This window comes from Phyllobates terribilis, unplaced genomic scaffold (genome assembly GCF_046119375.1).
Source record: "Phyllobates terribilis strain yellow unplaced genomic scaffold, ASM4611937v1 Scaffold_8__6_contigs__length_399053987, whole genome shotgun sequence".
Classification (NCBI taxonomy): Eukaryota; Metazoa; Chordata; class Amphibia; order Anura; family Dendrobatidae; genus Phyllobates; species Phyllobates terribilis.
This window is the reverse complement of record NW_027362768.1, coordinates 98,020,685-98,043,977: the sequence shown is the minus strand read 5'-3', so window position 1 is coordinate 98,043,977 and position 23,293 is coordinate 98,020,685. Positions and strand designations below refer to the sequence as shown.

Sequence of the window (23,293 nt, the reverse complement as noted above, 5' to 3'; positions counted from 1 at the left end):
AGAAGGAGAGCTCAGGGCCACGCTCCGGACTTGTTTGGGGGTTGGCTGGATCCAGGACCTGGTGGACGCAGCACGGCTCGGGTGGTCACTCGAAGCTGGAGTGACCAGTACAACATCTGCAGTAAGTAAACACCCTTAACTGCACAACCCGACTCTGTCTTCATTGCCGTCTGCACTGCACCACCACAACCCCCATCCTCTGCACCTGTCCCCTCTGAGGCTATACCCCTCCCGTTGGGGGTTATCCCACCAAGCTGCGCACCCACTATCAGCCTCAGCGGACCCTGCTGCAGCGGCGGCCACAGTGACCGCATCACAACGGGTGGCGTAGTCGACACAAAAGAACTCTTAATAACATCTGTAGGACTGCCACATAACACTGAGTTTGACGCCCTGGGCACGGGCCGGGTCACAGCCGCTCGGAGACTACAACCCCCCATCTGATCCAGTGCCGGGTATTCCCCTCAAAAAGGAATATGTCCCAGGGGGCGCGTCACATATACTTTATGACCCAATGCCTATAGGGGTCATTGTCTATTAGGAAGTGATTGATAAACTTCTACTTTTAATTTAGGATCTCCTTGCTGGTAATTTGAGTTCACTTATCTTCTTTCCTGCCTCATCTCCATAGATTGACAACACTCAAAAAGTGGGTGACCCATAGAAAGCATAAAAGTGAATATTCAGAGACTCGTGTGTATGGAAACGATTATTAAATATTGGCAACAATTCTTAAAATCTGAAAAAGACATAAAGGAATGATCTCATAGCATGCAGTAGACATCTGCTAAGTTATTTGACTGGATTTGGGATACTAGGCTGTCTCATTCTCGCTAGCAGTCTCGTTGTCCCTGGATAGGACTATTAGAAGTCATCCTCCCTGTCCAGTGTTCACAATGTTTCAGAAGTATTTGCATCTTCCATATTATTGAGTGAAATAACATGGTAAACTCTCCATTTTCATTTTTCCAGAACCGTTAGTCTAATCTAAATTATGTATTTCTTTTATATTTTAGTATCAACTTCAAGAGGGGACTATATGGAAAAAGCTTATGTGTCAATGGAGAAATCTACTTGTCGGCCTTGTAGTAATAGCAGCCATCATAGCTACGCCGATCTCCATCCAATATGTGAAAACACTGACAGATCCAGCCCCGACTCGGCTCTTTCAGGTTGTGGCAGTGATGACCGGCATCATAGCCGAGACCCTGCTTCTCAAGTAAGTACGAGAACAACAACCTATCACTCATATGTTAGTTTCCTTAATTAGGGTTTATTGCTATAGCACATAAGCCTATAGCAGCCAGTGGGCATTGTGACAAAGTCACTGGCAGGATACTTGAAAGGAGATATGTTTTACTGAGGCTAATAGCTTCAGTGATGTGAAACCTGGAAGTTTTCTCCTGTATGGTAGGTGCAGAGAGGGTTAATCAGACATATTTTAAAGGGCATGTTTCATGAGAACAGCCATAGAGTGGGCAGGAGGTTGTTCTCCATATCTCCACCCCAGGGTGTGGTCTGGGCTGTAAATAGCCAGCCTTGTGACTCAGTGGTTCAGTATCTGGAGAGACCTGCTAAAGAGAGGAGCTTGCATGTGTTATGCTAAATCTGACCTGTGTGTGGTTACCCTGAGTGGCCGGACCCTGGACGATATATGGACTGTGCTGTATCTTTTGATTTTGTTTTGCCGTTATGCCAAATGGGCTGTGTTTACTTTATGGACTCCATGGTGTTTTTTTACCTGTTTTAATAAACCAACCTGAAATTGAAAAAAACAGTGTTCCGTGTCTACCTCCGTGTACAGCCGAGCAAGCTGCTTTACCACAGCATGTATAGGACATTTGTGGTGTATTTTGAGTTAGGTTGGGTTTATTAGCAGAGATACATCGCTCTGATCAGACCAAAAACAGTAGATCATGGCAAGAGTCCTTATTGAACAGACACAATAATTGTGTCTAGTCCCACATATATCTTACCTAAAAGCTTATAATATTGGACATGTATCGCGTATGTGGTCTTATGCCATAGATCCCGAGAATTAAAATATTACTCTAACTCCTTTCTAACCTTTCCCGCGCAGCATATGACAGTTGTGTGTGTATGGAGTGGGCTCAGGAGATGTGCTCTCCGCACATAGGGTCTCGGTGCTGTGTTACAGCTAGCTCATAGCGGATAATGCTGGCTTTATGATTCTCGCTGTTTAACTCCTTAAAGGGGTTTTCCAGTTTCAAAAAAACTCCTGTTATCAGGCTCAATTTGCTTAAAAATAAATAAATAAACTATGCTTTACTTACCTTCCACTGCTGAGTCTCCTCTGCTGCTCTTTGGGTCTGTTATTGTCTGCAGGACTGACATCCCATTGACAGCGCTGCAGCCAATCGGTGAGCTCAGCAGCTCTGAGATTCATATGCCGTCTACTCAAGCAGAGCCACGTAGCTCACTGATGGGCTGCAGCGCTATCAACTTTACATTAATGCTGCATACAACAACAGGCACCAGGAAGAGGGACACCTGGGGATGGAGATTTTCCGAAACTGGAAAATACCTTTGAAATTGTGCTATTAATCACTGAACGTGGCATTTAAGTAGCATAATACACCAGGAATGCATATTCTGGTACCGATCACCACCCTCCCCCTCCAAAGTGAATGTGAGGTGCTAATGGGTTTCTGTGGCAGCAGGAAGCATGCTGTAGGCCTCAGTCACTGACATTTCGGTACTCCTGTGATTTCAAGCAATTGGTTGGGCTTCATAGGAGACCATCAGTTTCTCTATATACTGCAATATTGCAGTATATAGAACAAGTGATCAAACACATTTAAAAATAAAGAAATAAAAAAATAAATATTCTTGGTATTGTGACAAACACAAATGCCTTACTTACTAAATATAAATATATAGATTTATATAGATAGATATAGTTAGATTTTTTTTAAACCTATATGGTAAACGCAAGAAAGCAAAAAGAAAACCGCCTGAAGTGCCTTTTTTTGGTTGCTGCTCTTTCCCAAAAAATGGAGTCAAAGCGGTGTATGTACCCTAAAATTGTGTCTAATAAAAACATCAAATAAAAAAACAATCTCTCACACAGCTCAACTGACTGAAAAATAAATGAAAAAGTTGTTGGTCTCAGAAAATGATAATATACAGTCATGGCTGAAAGTGTTGGCACCCTTGAAATTGTTTCATGAAATGAAGTATTATTGCAGTTACACATGTTTTTTTCATAAACATGTTTATTTTCTTTGTGTGTATTTGAACAACACACAAAAAAGACAAAAAAGGCAAATTGGACATAATTTCACACAAAACCCCAAAAATGAGTTGGACAAAATAGTTGACACCTTTCCAAAATTGTGGGTAAGCAACTTTGTTTCAAGCATGTGATGCTCATTCAAACTCACCTGTGGCAAGTAATAGGTGTAGAAAATGTGAAAATCACACCTGAAACCAGATAAAAAGGGGAAAAGTTGACTCAGTCTTTGCATTGTGTTTCTGTGTGTGCCACACTAAGCATGGAGAACAGAAAGAGGAGAGGAGTACTGTCTGAGGACTTGAGATCTAAAATTGTTAAAAAATATCAAGAATCTTTAGGTTACAAGTCCATCTCCAAGATCTTTCTTGATGTTCTTTTGTCTATGGTGTGCAACATAATCAAGAAGTTTACAACCCATGGCACTGTAGATAATCCCCCTGGATGTGGACAGCAGAGAAAAATTTATGAAAGGTTGCAATGCAAGATATCCACTGTCTAGACCAGTGTTTCCCAAACCCCATCCTCATGGCCCCCAACACATCAGGTTTTCAGGATCTCCTTAGGATTGCCCAGGTGAGCGAACCTGTTGCAATGTCTGATGCCTTGATAATAATTCAATCACCTGTGCAATACTAAGGAAATCCTGAAAACCTGACGTGTTGGGGGCCGTGAGGACTGACTGGGTTTGGGAAGCACTGGTCTAGACTAAGCAGTCCCAATCATGTTTCAAAGAAATTCAAGCTGTCCTGAAGGCTCAGGGTTACTGTTATGGATTCGGATGGTGAAACCTCTGTGCTGCGGTGCAAGGAGGGACCCAGAGGGGCGGAACTAAGTATCAACTCAGACCGACCTAGGTCATACGGCGGCTAACGACTCTGTGACCAGGGAGGGACCGAGCAGAGGGGCCAGGTGCTACTCTGGGGACGACCTTGTAAGAGAGCAGGTGACTCCCACGGGTCAGATGGCTGGGACTGACCGATACAGCAGATGGGCACAGCAGACAACAGGTGGGAGCCTCTAGGTAGGCTGTCAGGTGGTCACGGCAAGTGACGGGCAGGAGCCTCCAGGTAGGCTGACAGGTGGTCACGGCAGGTGACAGGCAGGAGCCTCTAGGTAGGCTGACAGGTGGTCACGGCAGGTGACAGGTAGGAGCCTCTAAGATGGAGCTTTTTGGTAAAGCACCTCATTCTACTGTTTACCGAAAATGAAATGAGGCCTACACAGAAAAGAACACAGTACCTACAGTGAAATATGGTGGAGGTTCAAAGATGTTTTGGGGTAGTTGTAGTTTTTCTGCCTCTGCCACTAGGTGCCTTGACTGTGTGCAAGGCATCATGAAACCTGAAAATTACCAAAGTGGTGTCCAGTGTCAGAAAACTGGGTTTGTGTCCTAGTGTCATACTAGGTATAGCAAGGACCCAGCGAACGACAACGGCAAAAGGGGGAGAAGCCCAGCAACTAGGGAAAGGGAGAGTGGAGACCCCTAGGTAGATCTAACAACACCCTGGCTCTCCTATCATCCCTAAATAGGTTCCTCACCTATCTCCGATCAGGATACATAAACCCTGGCTGTCTCTGGAACTGGGCCCTAGGTAGGGAGGGGGAGGATTGAGCACTAGTCAGCCCCACTGCAACTAAAGACAAAACAAAGGAAACATACAAGGGAAAACACTTAGACCTATAAGAATAGTGTAGCACCCCGAGGACTCGGCTGCTACAGGGGTATTGCTCCTCAGACCAGAGGTGTGGTATTCCACTCCCGGGTAAGGATGGAGTGTGGAACTGAGCTCAGATAGCTGCATGCACTACACTCACCCCATTTCCGGGGGACAGAACAACGGTACTCCCACCAGGTAGATGTGCAGGTACGACAGCGTCTGTCCCTGGCTGGAGTAGGGGGGGGGGGGAACATCCCAGTAGTGTAGGAGCAGATAGGGGAGGGACTCTGGGCATAGGTAGGAGCCCATTGGGTGCTAGTCACCTGGGCTCGGGTGTTAGAGGGAGTATATAAGGTGGGCACCATCTTAGGACGAGGTCTTTTTGGGTCTGCTCTGTGCAGAGAGGAGCTCAGCCAGAGAGGGCTGACAGGGAGCTGCGGCTCCGTCTGGGCCCAGCTCCAGAGCCAGGCCTGAAGTAGAGAGAGAGAGAAGGAAGAAGAGGAACACAGAGAAAGGCCCAGAGACGCAAGCATAGAGGGAACCCTGAGATCCCACGAGAGAACTAAAACGGGTGAAGGGTTGGCAGAGAAGGGTACCGGATCCCAAACTGGTGGAGGTTAATCATCCTTAGCCAGGAACCGGAGGTCGTGGTCAAGCTTTGGCACGACCCCTCGCCACATCCACCAGGAAGGCACGCCACATAGGGTCAGGGAAACCGGGAAAGGTTTCACCACTAGAAGGCCCGAGGGAGCTGGACAAAGGTGGATCCCTGGTGGGGACGGCCAGTAGGAAGGAAGAGAGGGGAGCTCTGGACCACGCTCTGGAATTGCCTGGGAGTTGGCCGAGTCCCTGACCTGGTGGACGCAGCACGACTCGGGTGGTCCTAACTGTGCACAAGGGACCTGATAAAGAACTGTGAGTAAAGCTTTTGAAACTGCACTTCTCGCCTCAGTGTTCCGTCGTCACACCTGCACCATCGGCACTGGGACGCCCGCACCATCACTCCCATCATCATCTCTAACAGATCTGCCCTGAGGCCATACTCCTCCCGTGGGGAGTCATCTCATTCTCAGCTGCACAAACAACACCGGCCTCAGCAGTCTGCCGTGCAGTGGCGGTTCCGTGACCGCAATCCACGGGTGGCGTAGTCGAACTTTCTAACATCTACTGCTAAATACTGCCGCTCAGTTTGACTCCCTGGGCACGGACCGGGTCACCGCCACGAGACTACTACCCCTATCTGATCCGGCTCCGGGTAAGCCCCCATGCGCGCGATGCCGCACGACACCGCAGGCCCAGGGGCGCGTCAACTTTGGCGTAGTCGGCAGGATTCCGTGCCCGCAACCACCGGGTACTGCGTGCCTGAAGAAAAGTTCATATTTACCGTAAAAAGGAGTCTCCCGCCAATTCCAGAGGGTTCCCGCCATCGGACGCCATCTCGGGTCGTTTCCCGCCGTTTGCCCGCCATCTGCAGCCTTTTCCCGCCATCCACGGAGTTTCCCGCCATAAGAAGACGATTCCCGCCATCTGAGACGATTTCCCGCCCTGGCAGAGCGGACTCCATTATGGGCGTGCCAGAGGGTGGCAAGAGGCCACCTCCCATCGTGGGCCAGGTCCAAGAATGGCGCCAAAAGCGGAAACCGCCCCCAACAGCAGAGACTGCAATGATAGAGATGTCCATCAGCGTGAGGGGGCTGCCCCTGGAACTGACTGTCACCAAGTTGCCCCGAGACCACCCTCAAGGGGGGCGGATAGAGAACAAAACAAAGAAGATGGGTGCGGCCTGGAGGAGTCTGGACAGATCGCACCCGGAGATGGAGGAAGAGTCTAGCAGCACTGACCCTGTGGTCCGGAACCTGTTGCAGGCTGCCACCCCAGAAGGCCTGGTGGAGACCCTGGCACAGCTCCCCAGAGATCGGGAGCGTGCACAGACCGCGCTGGAAGCCCTGGCCCGGAAGATGGCCCAGGTACAGCAGGAAGCACTGGCCGAGTGGAGAAGGGAGATGGTCCAGCAGGCTGGAACCCGCCAGCAGAGGACGCCACCCGCAACGTGGAGCATGTCTGCCCCTGAGGATGGTGCAGGAGGGACGAAGGCCGGAGACGACGCCGCGGAGGGAGCCGCAGGGATGGAAGCAGGTAATGGGGACGTCACCACCCCGAGCCCAGTAGCCGTAAGCCTGCCCCAGCTCCCCATCGCAGAGCCCGAAGTTCCACTCACCGCGCCCGTTGCCGCACCGCCGCTGCTTCCAACTAGGCCTCAAGCTGCAGGAGCCGCGGTCGCGCCCTCTGTTACGCCACGCCCCTTGACCCTGAGCGCGGCAAAAGAGGAAGTGCCCCCGGCCTGGTCGCAGGGCCGAGTACCTCCGGGCGCCGCGGTCCCCACAGCGCCCTCCTCCCGGAAGGCGCCATACCTGAATCCAGACAGGATGCCTACGGCCTGGACGCAAGGCCGAGCGCCCCCGGGCGCCGCTGCCCCTACAGCTCCCTCTACCTCCACCGTGCCACCCCTGGGTGAAGATCTGTTCGCACAGCATACTAGCCCGGACGGGCTGCCTTTCGTTTGGCCACCGGAGTACGTCAACCCCCGACTCCGGAAGGAATGGCCTCTGTGTGAGCCTCTGATCCCGGCTCCGGCGCCCGCCAAAATTGTTCCGCTCCCGCTGGAGGAGGCCCAATTTGCATGGGACCCTACCGGTGAAGACCTCATGGGGTTCACCCAAGAGACCCGGGCGGCCGCAGCCCAGCGTGAGGAGTGTTGCCGTCAACAACTGGAGGTCTTTGGGAGGGAACGGCGAGAGAGGCGGATCCGCGAGGAACGGCTGCAGGTCCAAAGCGCGGAGCAGAAACGCCGGGCCCGACGAAACCCCCGTACGGCCCACGGTCCCCGCGCCACCGGGACTGTAATAAAATTTCAACTGGAGAACGGCTGGGGCTTTATCCGGGATCACCGAACCCCCGGCGACGTCTTTGTCACCCGCAGGGATGTCGAGTCTCACCTGCCGGAGGGACACCGAGGACGTGACCTTTACTCAGGTGATGAGGTCACCTTCACCCGGCATCAGTGTGCCAAAGGACCATACGCCCTTCACGTGCACCGGTTGACGGAGGAGGAGATGCAGGATGAGGAAGACCAAGAGGACCCGGACGGGTCTGAAGACTACCCTCAGGAGGAAACAAGGAGAGGACACCGCTACTGAAGGGAAGTAGCATAAACAAAGTACTGTATATAGTTACCCATCAGGGTATGAGAACTGTTGCTGAGTGAAGTGTGGTCCCCGTTGGGACTAGTGTGGAATTGTTTAAAGGGACTGTTTCCTGTGTGCCCCTAATCCCTTACCAGGCTGAGGACTGTGAGCAGCCATTCCCCTATTCCCACTGGCCGAGGACTGAGAGCGGCCATACCCTGTAAATAGTTGCGCTTCTTCAGGCGCCCCCTACTGGTTTTATAAGGAACTGTTTTTCTACTAGTGACTGTTGCACTTTACCTGGTCACAAGTTGCACTGTGGCCAGAAGAACAAGAACGTTCTATATGAAAGAGTTTTATATTGAAAGTTTATGCTGCTAAGATTATAATATAAAAAGTTACCTGTAAAGTTATATTTTCTGATAATGTTTTTTATGATGTTTTATACCTGTAGAGTTAAAAGAGAAAAGTACCTCCCATAAAGGGATGAGTTCGTAGTTAATGTTTTATATGTTAGCGTATACTTTAAAAATTTTGTATGTTTATTATGTTTTGCTCTTTTCCAGCCCGAGGACGTGCTGTGGTTTACCAGGGGGGAATGTAGCACCCCGAGGACTCGGCTGCTACAGGGGTATTGCACCTCAGACCAGAGGTGTGGTATTCCACTCCCGGGTAAGGATGGAGTGTGGAACTGAGCTCAGATAGCTGCATGCACTACACTCACCCCATTTCCGGGGGACAGAACAACGGTACTCCCACCAGGTAGATGTGCAGGTACGACAGGGTCTGTCCCTGGCTGGAGTGGGGGGGGGGAGGAACATCCCAGTAGTGTAGGAGCAGATAGGGGAGGGACTCTGGGCATAGGTAGGAGCCCATTGGGTGCTAGTCACCTGGGCTTGGGTGTTAGAGGGAGTATATAAGGTGGGCACCATCTTAGGACGAGGTCTTTTTGGGTCTGCTCTGTGCAGAGAGGAGCTCAGCCAGAGAGGGCTGACAGGGAGCTGCGGCTCCATCTGGGCCCAGCTCCAGAGCCAGGCCTGAAGCAGAGAGAGAGAGAAGGAAGAAGAGGAACACAGAGAAAGGCCCAGAGACGCAAGCATAGAGGGAACCCTGAGATCCCACGAGAGAACTAAAACGGGTGAAGGGTTGGCAGAGAAGGGTACCGGATCCCAAACTGGTGGAGGTTAATCATCCTTAGCCAGGAACCGGAGGTCGTGGTCAAGCTTTGGCACGACCCCTCGCCACATCCACCAGGAAGGCACGCCACATAGGGTCAGGGAAACCGGGAAAGGTTTCACCACTAGAAGGCCCGAGGGAGCTGGACAAAGGTGGATCCCTGGTGGGGACGGCCAGTAGGAAGGAAGAGAGGGGAGCTCTGGACCACGCTCTGGAATTGCCTGGGAGTTGGCCGAGTCCCTGACCTGGTGGACGCAGCACGACTCGGGTGGTCCTAACTGTGCACAAGGGACCTGATAAAGAACTGTGAGTAAAGCTTTTGAAACTGCACTTCTCGCCTCAGTGTTCCGTCGTCACACCTGCACCATCGGCACTGGGACGCCCGCACCATCACTCCCATCATCATCTCTAACAGATCTGCCCTGAGGCCATACTCCTCCCGTGGGGAGTCATCTCATTCTCAGCTGCACAAACAACACCGGCCTCAGCGGTCTGCCGTGCAGTGGCGGTTCCGTGACCGCAATCCACGGGTGGCGTAGTCGAACTTTCTAACATCTACTGCTAAATACTGCAGCTCAGTTTGACTCCCTGGGCACGGACCGGGTCACCGCCACGAGACTACTACCCCTATCTGATCCGGCTCCGGGTAAGCCCCCGTGCGCGCGATGCCGCACGACACCGCAGGCCCAGGGGCGCGTCAATAGCTACATACCAAAATCTATCACCAAAGAGTAGAGAGGAGTATGACCAGTATCCACAGGAATGTATATGGAGGGCACCACTCTCAAACAAAAACAGCCAAAGATATAGCTATTGATGGAAAAGTATAAATACATTTTATTATACAAAAATTATTTTTAAATAGTGAACAACAAGTATATACATATTATGAGTGACTTAGGTAAGAGGCAAGACTAGGGGTAAGATGGAAATAATCAAAAGAAAAAAGGGACCATATCACCAGCAGCAGAAACATCCATACCAGGCATATCCGGGTGTGGAATCGGACATGCACAGAGTAGCTATAGTCCCACTTATAAGACAGACACCAGAGCTATATAATATACTGTGGCTCAAAAGCTGCAAGGACATTCAGTAACGATCTCAAAAATATATGGGTATCTTAGCAACAATGTATATAGATCAAATACTGAAATGCATTACCTTGAGACATAGTGGTAAATAGTGTGGAGAAGCTGTTGCGGATGAAAAGATAACGTGCCTCAACCCGCGTTTCACCTGCGTGGCTTCGTCAGGAGGCGTGGCTGTGACTGAGTAGGCGGGTGTAAATATATGGGGGAACGGCAATGTCTAGCCAATGGGCGCATCAGAAGTCACGGCGCCACACCCCCTCAGGCGTCCAGGCGGGTCCGAGCACAGCAGGAAGGAGGAATATGTCACCCCTCCAGCTGCCAAGGCAACCCAGAAACCGCCCACGACGTCCGGAACGTGCGGCAACACATGTACGGAGCACCATGGCAATGGTAAGTAGGGAAGATAGTACTGATATAGGTAGTGATCATGAACGCGTCATCCAGTGCCGAATGGGTGGCCAATCCATATGCAACTGGAGTGCTGTTCCGATCTTCCAACCATGAATCAGAATGGGAAGATACACTGTAAACAGAAATGAAGCCTCTGTGTAATTAAGGGATGTAGATATATTAATATATATAAGGGAGGGTACATATGCTAAAGAGCATACAAAACTCAGCATAACATATGTGACGCGCCCCCTGGGCCTGTGCTGTGGTGCAGCGTTGCGCACGCGGGGAATACCCGGAGCCGGATCTGTTGGGAGTAGTAGTCCTCGTGGCGGTGACCCGGTCCGTGCCCAGGGTGTCAAACTAAATGGCAGTCTTTAGCAGTAGATGTTAGAATGTTCGACTACACCACCCGTTGAATGCGGTCATGAGACCGCCGCTGCAGGGCAGACCGCTGAGGCTGGTGATACGGTTGTGCAGCGGGGATGGTATAACCCCCAACGGGAGGGGTATGGCCTCAGGGCAGCGGACGTGGATGATGAAACACTCAGAGACGGTGCAGTGTAGTTCAGGGTCTTTACTGGTGGCAAAGGTAGACCCTCCCGGAGTACTGGCTAGCGATCGGGGCCTGGTCAGTCTGTGAGCAGATGGAATCTCCCCTGGCCAGGTGGAGTTGTAGGCCTCCCCAACTAATTGTACTCTTCTGGCTACCTTGCTAGAGGCTGATAAAAGTAGCCCACGTCCCTGAGTGTACCGTGTGGTGCTCACCCGTATGGCCGGTGACTCGGGGCCTTCTGGTAGCTTCCGCTCCACGACGGCGGTGCTGGTCCCTTGCGTGTGACCGTGCCTTCGGGTTTCTTGGCCAGAGGACCTGAAATCCCCTGCCGGGCGGTTTCTGCTGCTGGGTAAGGATTAGTCCCCACAGCCTCGGACTCCGGGTCCGGTAAGAACTCTTCAATCAGGGCGAGCTCTACAGCTTCCAGCCCCTGACCTCTTTTAGCACAGCTCCCACAGATCTCCTGATCTTTCTTTCCCTAAAGCTGCTCCTCTCCAGACCAGACTATGTCTCTGTCTGGGACTCCTCTTCTTCTCCCCTAACCCTGCCTCAGCCCTAGTTTTATATAGGGGAAGTTCTTCCCCTCCCAGGACTGGGCAGGAGGTGTGGCATGCATAGGATTCCTGACCAGGAGACCTCCCACCTGCTCTCAGACGTAATATTGCTATTACTGTGGAAACCAGACCCCTGGGGTGCCACATATGCATATCCATATATCCCTAAAGTGACCCTCATGCATTGGTACAAGGTATATAATATGCTAGTCTTATTGAAAGAAATAGGCATCAGGTATAGAATATAGTATAAGACACGATTATCAGCCATATTGACATGCATGAATGATAAAAAAGAGGACTATAAAACCACATTATCAGGGCATACATCATATCGGTAATGAGACTCAAACATATAGAAAGCCCCTGACTTGTGGGGATAACAGGTATGTCCATCCATCAGATGTATGCGTCACGTGGAATTGGATTCGTATCACAGGAACAATCCATGCATCCATAAACAGTTGTAACTCTCATGCCGTGAATGGCAATGACATCGCAAAGAGAGAAAAAAGTTCCCTACAGTAAGGCAAATATAACAGTTAAAATCAATCTCAACACAAACCAACTTAAAAAACAGGTAAAATAAACAGACCCTCCGGCTCTCTAGACCAAGAAAGGCATATAACTCACACTCTCATTGGAGCTACCGTATCTAGGACAATAATCCATTGTGTTTCCTTTTGTAATAATTTTTGTTTTACATTGCCCCCTCTAATTCCTAAGTGTATATGGTCAATACCACGTACTATTGTACCTTTTGGGTCTCCCTGATGGACCTCTAAGTAGTGTCTTGGAATGGTTTTCAATAGTTGTGGATCAGGGTATGTGATTGAATTTTTAATATCCCGGATATGTTCCTGGATACGGACTTTAAGTGGCCTCGCAGTCATTACCACATAAATTAATCCACACGGGCAGGTTATGTGATACACCACTGCCTCAGTCTCGCAGGATATGTGGTGTACAATTTTGTATATTCTATCATTTCTAGAATTACAAAAGTCCACAGTCCTAGGTACATACCTGCAGATCTCACATCTACTGCAGGGAAAGCTTCCCCAAGGTGGGCCTTTGCTTCCAAAGATAAAATTATTCCCTAGTGGTATATAGTGGCTCCTGGAAAGTAGATTCCCTAATGTTTTCGATTTACACCAAGTGATAGTTGGATGGGCTGTCAGATTATAACGTAAATACTTGTCCGTTAGGAGGACAGGCCAATGTCTAGAAATTATTGCTTTCATAGCTGACCAGTTAGAATTAAACGTAGAAATAAATCGAGGGGTCGTATTAGATTGACTATTTCTTTTTCTACGATACGGTTGTTGTGGTTTGTTCAACAAGGTTTGTCTGTCAGTATTTAAAGCCCTGACAAATCCTCTGTTAATGTCCTGATACCTGTACCCTCTATCACGAAATCGTGTAGTCAGTTACTGTGCTTGGTTCAGGAATTTGTCCTTGTTGGAGCAAATACGACAAGCTCTCAGAAACTGACCTATGGGTATAGAGTTTTTTAGTTTTGGGGGGTGGGATGAGGCATAATGCAACAGAGAATTGGTTGAGGCCTCCTTTCGGAAGATGTCCGTCTCCAGGCTGCCATCCAAATTCCTGGAGATAAGTAGATCTAAGAAATCGATCTGCTTCTGGCTATATTTACATGTAAGTCTTACATTCAGATCGTTAGTGTTTAGACAAGCCAGGAAGGTCTCCAATTGCGACGTGGAGCCCTGCCAGATGAAGAATACATCGTCGATGTAACGCGACCAGAGGACAACCGCTTCATGTCCCGGGATGTTCAGGACTGTATCCCTCTCCCACAGCCCCAGGAACAGGTTGGCGTATGAGGGCGCACAAGACACCCCCATCGCCGTGCCCTGGAGCTGCAGGATGGGGCGGTCCTTGAACACAAAGTAGTTATGAGTCAAAATAAATCTTAAAAGTTTCAATATAAATTCAATTTTCTCCCCTGGTCGCAGGTAACTGGCCACATATCATCCTCAAGCACCACACCATCTAACCTTTTAAGGACATCAGTAGTATCTTTTAAAAATGAGGGAAGGGTCTCCACACATTGTTGCAAAAAGAAATCACAAAGTTACATATAGGTTCACAAAGACCCCCCCATGCCAGAGACTATTGGTCTGCCTCTCCCATTTTAGATGTGATGACAGAGGTTTCCATGCCATCATCAATCAAGTCCTTAAGTTCTTTCTTATAGGTGTTTAATGGAATATTTTCCAGTCTTTTATATTTCTGGGTAAAACGAAGCTGTTTGAATGCCTCTGCCTTATACTTCTCCACCGGCCAGACCACTACATTGCCGACCTTGTCCGCTCTCTTAATGACAATATTCTTCATCTGTTGTAGTTCACGTATCGCACGTCTTGATGATAATGGGAGGTTAACATGGTCAACTTTAGAGTTTAATTTAAGCAAATCCTCTCAGACGAGTTTAACAAATATGTCTATCTGTGGACAGGCGGACAAGGGCGGAAAGGGGAAACACTTAGCTTTGAGAAGACACCAGAGACATCATGATTACTATCCTCAAAAGAACTTCAAGACGAATCTAGCCAACTGCTAGCACACCAGACCTGAACAGAGGAATTTTACTCCATCACCGGCTATTCCCTGGAGCAACTGAGTATATTTAAAGACCCAGTAAGGGTGTGTTAATTAGCAGCAGAAGATGGAGATCATCGCTGGGTCCTAGAGTCCTAGAGAGAGAGGAATGATGAAAGGATCAAGAAGGTGTTTTCAAGGCCAAGAGCACTGACCTTCTACAGCCGCATCCAGAATGACTGTCTATCAAACCTGACACACCCATGACACCTAGGTCATGTGTCTTCCAACAGGACAATGACCCAAAACATACTTCAAGAAGCACCCAGAAATGGATGTAAAGAAAGGGCTGGAAAGTTCTGAAGTGGCTAGCAATGAGGCCAAATTGAAATCCCATTGAACACCTGTGGGTCGATCTTAAAATTGCTATTGGGAGAAGACACCCTTCAAATATGAGAGACCTGGAGTAGTTAGCAAAAGAGTGGTCCGAATTTCCAGTTAAGAGGGGTTAGAAGCTTGTTGATGGTTATAGGAAGCGATTGCAGTTATTTATTCCAAAGGGTGTGCAATCAAATATTAAGTTGAGAGTGTCAACAATTTTGTCCAATTCATTTTTGGGGTTTTGTGTAAAATTATGTCCAATTTACCTTTTTTCTCTGTTTTTTTGTGTTGTTCCAATACACACAAAGGAAATAAACATGTGTATAACAAAACATGTGAAATTGCAATAATTTTCTACTAGAAATAATTCATTTTCTGCAACAATTTCAAGGGTGCCAACACTTTTGGCCATGACTCTATATATAACACAAATTGCAACAAAAGAATTTGGTTTAATTGGTGGAAAAAAAATCTGAATGTTGTTTAAAAAAAAAAAAGTAATTTGGTATCATTGTAATTGCACGAACGTGGAAAAATATCAGGTAATTTTTATTGCCCAATGAACACTGCAAGAAGAAAACTCAAAAACATTGGTGACATTTTTTTAACCATCGCTCAATACCTGGAATATTTTTTTTTCCTGTTTTCCAGTACACTGTATTTTAAAAGGAATTGTCATGAAGACAACAACTTCTCTCTCAGAAAAAAAAAAAGTTATGACTCTTGGAAGAGAGGCAGGAAGAAAAAATGGAAGTGCATTAACCCTTTCCTGCCATTGACAACTTTTAAGTGTAAACTTTGCTTAAATTTACATGCCAAGACTAAGGACATTTTAGAAAAATCCCAGCATGGGGAAAAAAAAAACAACTAGAAATTAAAACCACTGTAATAATAATGACCCTTACAATAAAGTCATCGCATTATTTATACTTTTATACCGCTGCCACATTGATGTTTATTTCTATTTGCAACATTCCCCCACCCGCTCCAAAGAAAAATAAATAATCAAAAAAAATATTTATATATATATAATTATAATATTAAAATGTAATACATTAGCTGGAGAGCTACAGTGATGTGGATGATAAAAAAATGTTATATATCAGGTCACTGTGGTGATGATCGCTAAGCATTTTTTTCAGTTTACAGAATTAAAAAAAATGTCCTTGGCTAGAGAGAAACTGCACTTTAAATAGTAAAATGGGTTATTGGGGTAGAGTGCACATTTACTGAGTTAATTCTTTCATAGGCTATGTGCCCACGTTGCGGACCTGAAGCATATTTTTTACGCTTCTCCCTGGCGGGAAAATCGCATGCGGATATTACATGCGGTTTTCCCGCCAGGTAGAAGCGTTTGTGAGGCGTCTTTGCATGCATTTCCGCATGCGGGTTATCAAGCACTTCTCCAAGCATCACTTGGAAAAGTACTTGACAACTTGTTCAGAATGGTAAAAAATAAAAAAATAAACTTTATACTCACCTTCTGATGCATTCTCTGCCCCGTCCGGAGGCTTGAGCGGCTCACGCTGTTGTGTGCAGGACCTGCGGTGACGTCATTGAGTCATGTGGTGGGTCACATGACTCAATGACGTGGCAGGTCCTTCAGACAACAGCGCGACGGAGGGAAAACATCAGAAGATAAGTATAAACTTTATTTTTTCTTTTTTTTACAGGTTCTTTGGTACCCAGGTCTGGATGAGAGTCTCCTCTCCTCCAGACTTGGGTACCATCCGCACATTGATTCCGCTGCGCTTCCGCAAAATTAATGAACATGCTGCGGATTTTTGACTGCAGCATATACGCTGCGGAAAAATCCGCAGCATGGGCATTGACATTGCGGAATGCCATTGGGGACCATGGGGTGCGGATATACATGCATTTTTCAAGCGTTTACGCTGCGGAAATTCCGCAGCATATACGCTTGAAAAACGCTACGTGGGCACACAGCCTTAAACTGCAACCCATAATTGCCAATGTCTTGTGATTGCCTGGCACTGAGCTGTGCATGTCTATACCATTAAGCCACGTAAATGTTTAGTATTTTCTTCTCATTCTTCGTTGATTTCACGCAGGAAAAAGGCAAATGTTTCAGCACTTTTTTTTTTTTTTTTTAGCTTCTTTCATTATAAGGAAGAAATTAAACATCCCTCCAAGTTAGTACTTAAAATATCAAAGACATTGTTAAATGCCTTTGAGTCACTATACAAGTAATTCACTTGTGCAAAGCAGCTACATGGTAAATGAAACCGTACGAGGGAGGTTTCCAAAGCTGAATAAACACAAAATTAATTAGTCTGAAACTTCCTGATGGATCTATTTAATGAAAGCCTGTTATTGTGTCAGCCACTCAACACCATGGATTTGTTTTATTGTGTTCTGTGTTGCTTTTTTTAATGAACCAACATGAAGGTTGAGCAAAGATGTTATTACATAAAGGCCTCCCAAGCATCTCTAGATATCACAAGTTGGGGTGAGTCATTTATGTCAAGGTTCTGAATGTCTCATGTCGATATTGGTGGGGTTCACAAAATGCCCAGCATGCCGCCATCGCTTGGCAAAAAGAATTATGGGTAGTAAATGTCAAAAAGCGTACTCCAGATTTTTGTATCCTAAAAGAATTAACCCTGGTAAGTCTTTGACTGTTAGATTTTTAAAACTCTCTGAGAAGACATCTGGTACTCTTTGTTTAGAATGTAGTATGATGTAGGGGAAGAGATCCTGAATCCAGAGATGTATCACTTACTTTACTGCAGTTTGATTAAAAACTGTTTTATGTGCTGCAGATCTAGCAGTTCTCTGAATGCAGAGCTGTGTATAACCCCGCCCACATCACTGATTGGCAGCTTTCTGCCTATGCACAGTGTACACAGAAATCTGCCAAACAGTGGAGGCGCAGTTGGACTACCTGGCAGTAGTGATAATCTCCTGCTGATAAAACAGTGATTTTTTTTATAAAATATACTCTAAGCACCCCACTAAGTGACACACAGCTGGAATCAGGGTCTCTGTCCCTACATTATACTAGTTTCAGATTGGGTAGCAAAAACCTGGTGACAGATTCCCTTTATGGGGGTTGTCCAGCTCGATAAAAACCTTTTTATTAAAATGTATATTTAAAGTTCAAATTATTCCAACTAAGGGCTCATGTAGATGACTGTATTTTTGGTCTGGGTGCTATCCATTTAAAGAAAAAAAAAAAAAAAGGATCGCACTTGGACCTATGTTATTCTACAAGGCCAATTTGGTTTTTTCCTCGGACCAAGTCTGTCAGAGGAAAACATCGATGCATGGCAGAGTTGGATCCAATATTCAGATTGCGCTCAGTCATCCAAGTCAGAGTCCATGGAAAATATTAGACTCCACTCGGATGACATCTGAGTGCAGTCCAATTGTCATAGAATGATTTTTTTTGTTCCCATCTCCTCCTCATCCAAGAAAATCGGATCGCACTCTGATCACACTCCGATTACCATAATCAGACCTATGAGAGAAAATACGGTCGTGTGACCCTAGCCTAATTTACTTTAATTACCAAATTACCATCGATCTCCAGTTATAAGTACCAGTTACAGAATTTAACAAAGGAGAGACCTTACTTTCCACGTCATGTCATTGATGTGTATGAATGGTGCTGGTTGTCTCATTCAGGTCATTAGCTAAGCCATCCACCTTCTGTCTCTCCATCATTTGTGACAACAAAGGGGGCTGGCTTAGCTAGTGAACCGAGGTGACCTGATCCTGACAGCCAGCTTCCTTCATACACAACATCAGCACCTGTGTTGGTAGGACACCTTTCCCTGTCGGAAATAAAGTTAGCAATTGCCAGGACTTGAAACTGGTGCTTACATGCGACATAGGGTGCACATATTAAAATTGTATGTTCTCCCAAATCTTTAAATTGTTTTTTGCCAAGTTGTGCAATTCATTGATGTGAATGTAAACCATAAGAGATGAAGTTTATATTCGGGGTCAGTCGCACATGTATAGGAGCCTTGGTGCTTTGCACAACAAAGTAGACTCCCTGTCTACCAAATTCTTTGTCTGGCCAACAAAACACCTCTGGGTCCTTACACCACTGGGCAGGTGATTACTCTTTCAATGCTTAAATTACTAGATTTGGGGATTTATATGGGCTTCTCATACCCCATAATTAGAGTCCAGGTAGGCACGTACAGTACAGAGTAATGGTGGGGTAAGTAAGAGAAAAAGGGAGAGAACCAGGAAAATAAGTATGTTTTAAAATGATCAAGGGGTGGCTCAGTGGTTAGCACTGTAGCTTTACAGCGCTGGGGTCCTGGGTTCAAATCCCACCAAGGACAACATCTGCAAGGAGTTTGTATGTTCTCCCTGTGTTTGTGTGGGTTTCCTCCAGGTTCTCTGGCTTCCTCCCTCACTCCAAAGACATTCTGATAGGGAATTTAGTTTCCCAATGGGGACAGTGATGATGTCTGTAAATCACTGTGGAATATGATGGTGCTATATAAGCAAAGCATAATAAATAAATTATCAAAATTCTGACTTCAAGCTGTAATATGTCGAAAGTTCCAGGGCAAGTTTAGAGTAAGAATTTTTTGCTCTAGAGCTGCTCTTCTAACAGGTAAAATATAATACAGATTAAAAGAAAGGAAAACTTTGTGCACCAATAAATGTTTAATTATTTGGGTGGATCATCTGTTTTTGTTTGAAGTATTTTTAGCTCAATGTATTCATAGGAAACAAAAGTAAAAAAAAAATGTATTCCTATTTTTTTATATACATACATATAAATACAGTACAGACCAAAAGTTTGGACACACCTTCTCATTTAAAGATTTTTCTGTGTTTTCATGACTATGAAAATTGTACATTTACACTGAAGGCATCAAAACTATGAATTAACACATGTGGAATTATATACTTAACAAAAAAGTGTGAAACAACTGAAAATATGTCTTATATTCTAGGTTCTTCAAAGTAGCCACCTTTTGCTTTGATCACTGCTTTGCACACTCTTGGCATTCTCTTGATGAGCTTCAAGAGGTAGTCACCGGAAATGGTCTTCCAACAATCTTGAAGGAGTTCCCAGAGATGCTTAGCACTTGTTGGCCCTTTTGCCTTCACTCTGCAGTCCAGCTCACCCCAAACCATCTCGATTGGGTTCAGGTCTGGTGACTGTGGAGGCCAGGTCATCTGGCGTAGCACCCCATCACTCTTCTTCTTGGTCAAATAGCCCTTTCACAGCCCGGAGGTGTGTTTGGGGTCATTGTCCTGTTGAAAAATCAATGATGGTCCAACTAAACGCAAACCGGATGGAATAGCATGCCGCTGCAAGATTCTGTGGTAGCCATGCTGGTTCAGTATGCCTTCAATTTTGAATAAATCCCCAACAGTGTCACCAGCAAAGCACCCCCACACCATCACACCTCCTCCTCCATGCTTCACAGTGGGAACCAGGCATGTAGAGTCCATCCGTTCACCTTTTCTGCGTCGCACAAAGACACGGTGGTTGGAACCAAAGATCTCAAATTTGGACTCATCAGACCAAAGCACAGATTTCCACTGGTCTAATGTCCATTCCGTGTGTTCTTTAGCCCAAACAAGTCTCGTCTGCTTGTTGCCTGTCCTTAGCAGTGGTTTCCTAGCAGCTATTTTACCATGAAGGCCTGCTGCACAAAGTCTCCTCTTAACAGTTGTTGAAGAGATGTGTCTGATGCTAGAACTCTGTGTGGCATTGACCTGGTCTCTAATCTGAGCTGCTGTTAACCTGCGATTTCTGAGGCTGGTGACTCGAATAAACTTATCCTCAGAAGCAGAGGTGACTCTTGGTCTTCCTTTCCTGGGGCGGTCCTCATGTGAGCCAGTTTCTTTGTAGCGCTAGATGGTTTTTGCAACTGCACTTGGGGACACTTTCAAAGTTTTCCTAATTTTTCGCACTGACTGACCTTTCTTTACTTAGCTGCTTTTTTCTTGCCATAATATAAATTCTAACAGTCTATTCAGTAGGACTATCAGCTGTGTATCCACCAGGCTTCTGCACAACACAACTGATGGTCCCAACCCAATTTATAAGGCAAGAAATCCCACTTATTAAACCTGACAGGGCACACCTGTGAAGTGAAAACCATTTCCGGTGACTACCTCTTGAAGCTCATCTAGAGAATGCCAAGAGTGTGCAAAGCAGTCATCAAAGCAAAAGGTGGCTACTTTGAAGAACCTAGAATATAAGAGTTATTTTCAGTTGTTTCACACTTTTTTGTTAAGTATATAATTCCACATGTGTTAATTCATAGTTTTGATGCCTTCAGTGTGAATGTACAATTTTCATAGTCATGAAAATACAGAAAAATCTTTAAATGAGAAGGTGTGTCCAAACTTTTGGTCTGTACTGTATATATATAAATTGTACTACAAAATCTGAAAAGTTTTGTGAAGCAAATCTATTCTATCCCCACGTGCCTTTTTAAATTATCAAACATCAACAGAAAACCATTTGTCACATTTGGAGAATAATTCCAGCCTGTGCTAAAGGCAGATGGTTCACCATACACCACAATACTGGAGTGATTAGGTTCTCAGTCACTGTAGCCAATGTTTTTATAATTTCACCAATTATCAATTAGAATTTTAACCCACAATAGAAATGCATATAACTTTGTATGTTAGATTTCATAAACTGTTTTACATCCCATATAAGACAGAGATTAAGATCAGGAAGAAATCTTGTTAATAGAATATTATTAGAATAACCATAAAATATTCACCACCCCATAAGGGTTAGGAAATTCAAAAAAATCCAGCAGGCAACAAAAGTAATTTCATATTAGATTAGTAGCATTTAATAAATTATTTTAAAAAATCGAATCATATGAAACAAATATTTATGTAAACACGTGTTTTGCGGTCTTTAATTGCAAACAGCAATTTAACGTATTTCTATGCAGGCATTCATGTATTTTAGTTTATTATAACACATATTTAGTAGGCAGTATGACTGCAGAATTAGATCCGCCTTTTTTGTAGTTTTAGTATGGATTCACAGGTTTATGAGTTGTAATAAACCAATAAGACCTTTTTAACTACGGCTATGTATAAAATGTATTCAGTTGCAGACATTCTGCAATGCCTCAAGTGTAATGGTCACAAAGCCATTGTTAAGGGGCTCAGTTGATGTGGTGGATTCTCTAAGCCATATGCCAGGGTTAACAGCATGGACTGGAGGAGATAGTGCAGCAGAGAGCAACTCTAGCTGGATGGCAAGAGGATCAGTGAGGACTAAGACAGTGGAGTATGCAGGACAGCACATAGATGGCATACATACAAGAGGAGCAAGAAGCATCCGATAAAGCTGAGCTAGATGTGAAGATACAAATGGGAAAAGTAGATATATAGACAATCTGGGACAAGCAGCAGGAAAATGGTTAATAGCAGGATAGCAGTGATGTAATGGCAACTGCTTACAGAGGTGTGGTTACATACAGGAGTAATAGGTGAATACCCATTCTGATAACCAACTTGCACAGATATGGTTTACAGCACAGATATATGTTAAAAGGAACTCATTGCAAGGAAATGATTAACAGGATAGACCTGATGTAATGGCAACTATTTCTTATTTACAAAAGGGAAGTTCATTCACATCACACATAAATAACAGAAATATATAGGCAAGCTGAAACTAGCTGTGATATGCTACCTTGATTACTGATTGAGGGATGAACAGGCCAGGAACAATTGATAATCTGGAAACTTCATTTGCAAAGATAGGTGTGGATAGATGATTTGGATTGATCTTGAAAATAAATGCTGGTGGTTGAATAGAAATCAGAAGTTGCAGGGGATAGATCAAGCTTCAGCTAGATACCTAATTAAGTGAAAGATGAAACAACCCCTGACATACACATAGTTGCTGAGAGTAAAGCTCTCTGGACACTTAGATAGCAAAAGTTACCTGAGCCAGCCATAAAAGGCCTTGGGTGATGGTCAAAGGTGTTTGCCCAGTGACCACATTAACCTGTCGTGCACTAGTACAGAGTGAACTGGTCATAGGAGAAAGAAAGATGGCCTGGTGCCTAATCTGGGAAAGTTGAGTAGCAGCCATATTAGACTCTCTGTACAATGAGCCCACATATATTGCCCACATCTATTACTTGCCAGAGGTGAGTTTGAACAAGCATCACATGCTTAAATCAAATTTGCTTACCCACAATATTGGAAAGGTGCAACAATTTTGTCTTGCCCATTTTTAGGGTTTTGTGTGAAATTAAAGCGCACCTGTCAGCAGGATTGTGCTTAGTAAACCACATACACTGTCAGGTGGGCGACATTACACTGATTAATATGATACCTTTGATGATGAAATCCATTCTGTGGTTCTTGTGTAATCTTTAGTTTCAGTTCTGCCATAATGATATGCATGTGCTCTGCTTCTGTATTCATGTATTCCTATCCCTGGCCTCTGACAGGTCACTGTGCTTTCAGTGACCTGCCTACTATTTTAACTAC

The 23,293-nt window shown here is 45.7% G+C and overlaps 1 long non-coding RNA gene across 1 annotated transcript in view; it reads left to right on the top strand.

The window, feature by feature from the left end:
• Positions 1 to 23,293, top strand: part of LOC141156389 (uncharacterized) — a 541,415-nt gene that overhangs the window by 359,458 nt on the left and 158,664 nt on the right. The window contains exon 2 of the long non-coding RNA XR_012247601.1: positions 1,017 to 1,219. This is a non-coding gene — a long non-coding RNA (uncharacterized lncRNA). The remainder of the gene's footprint in view (positions 1 to 1,016; positions 1,220 to 23,293) is intronic.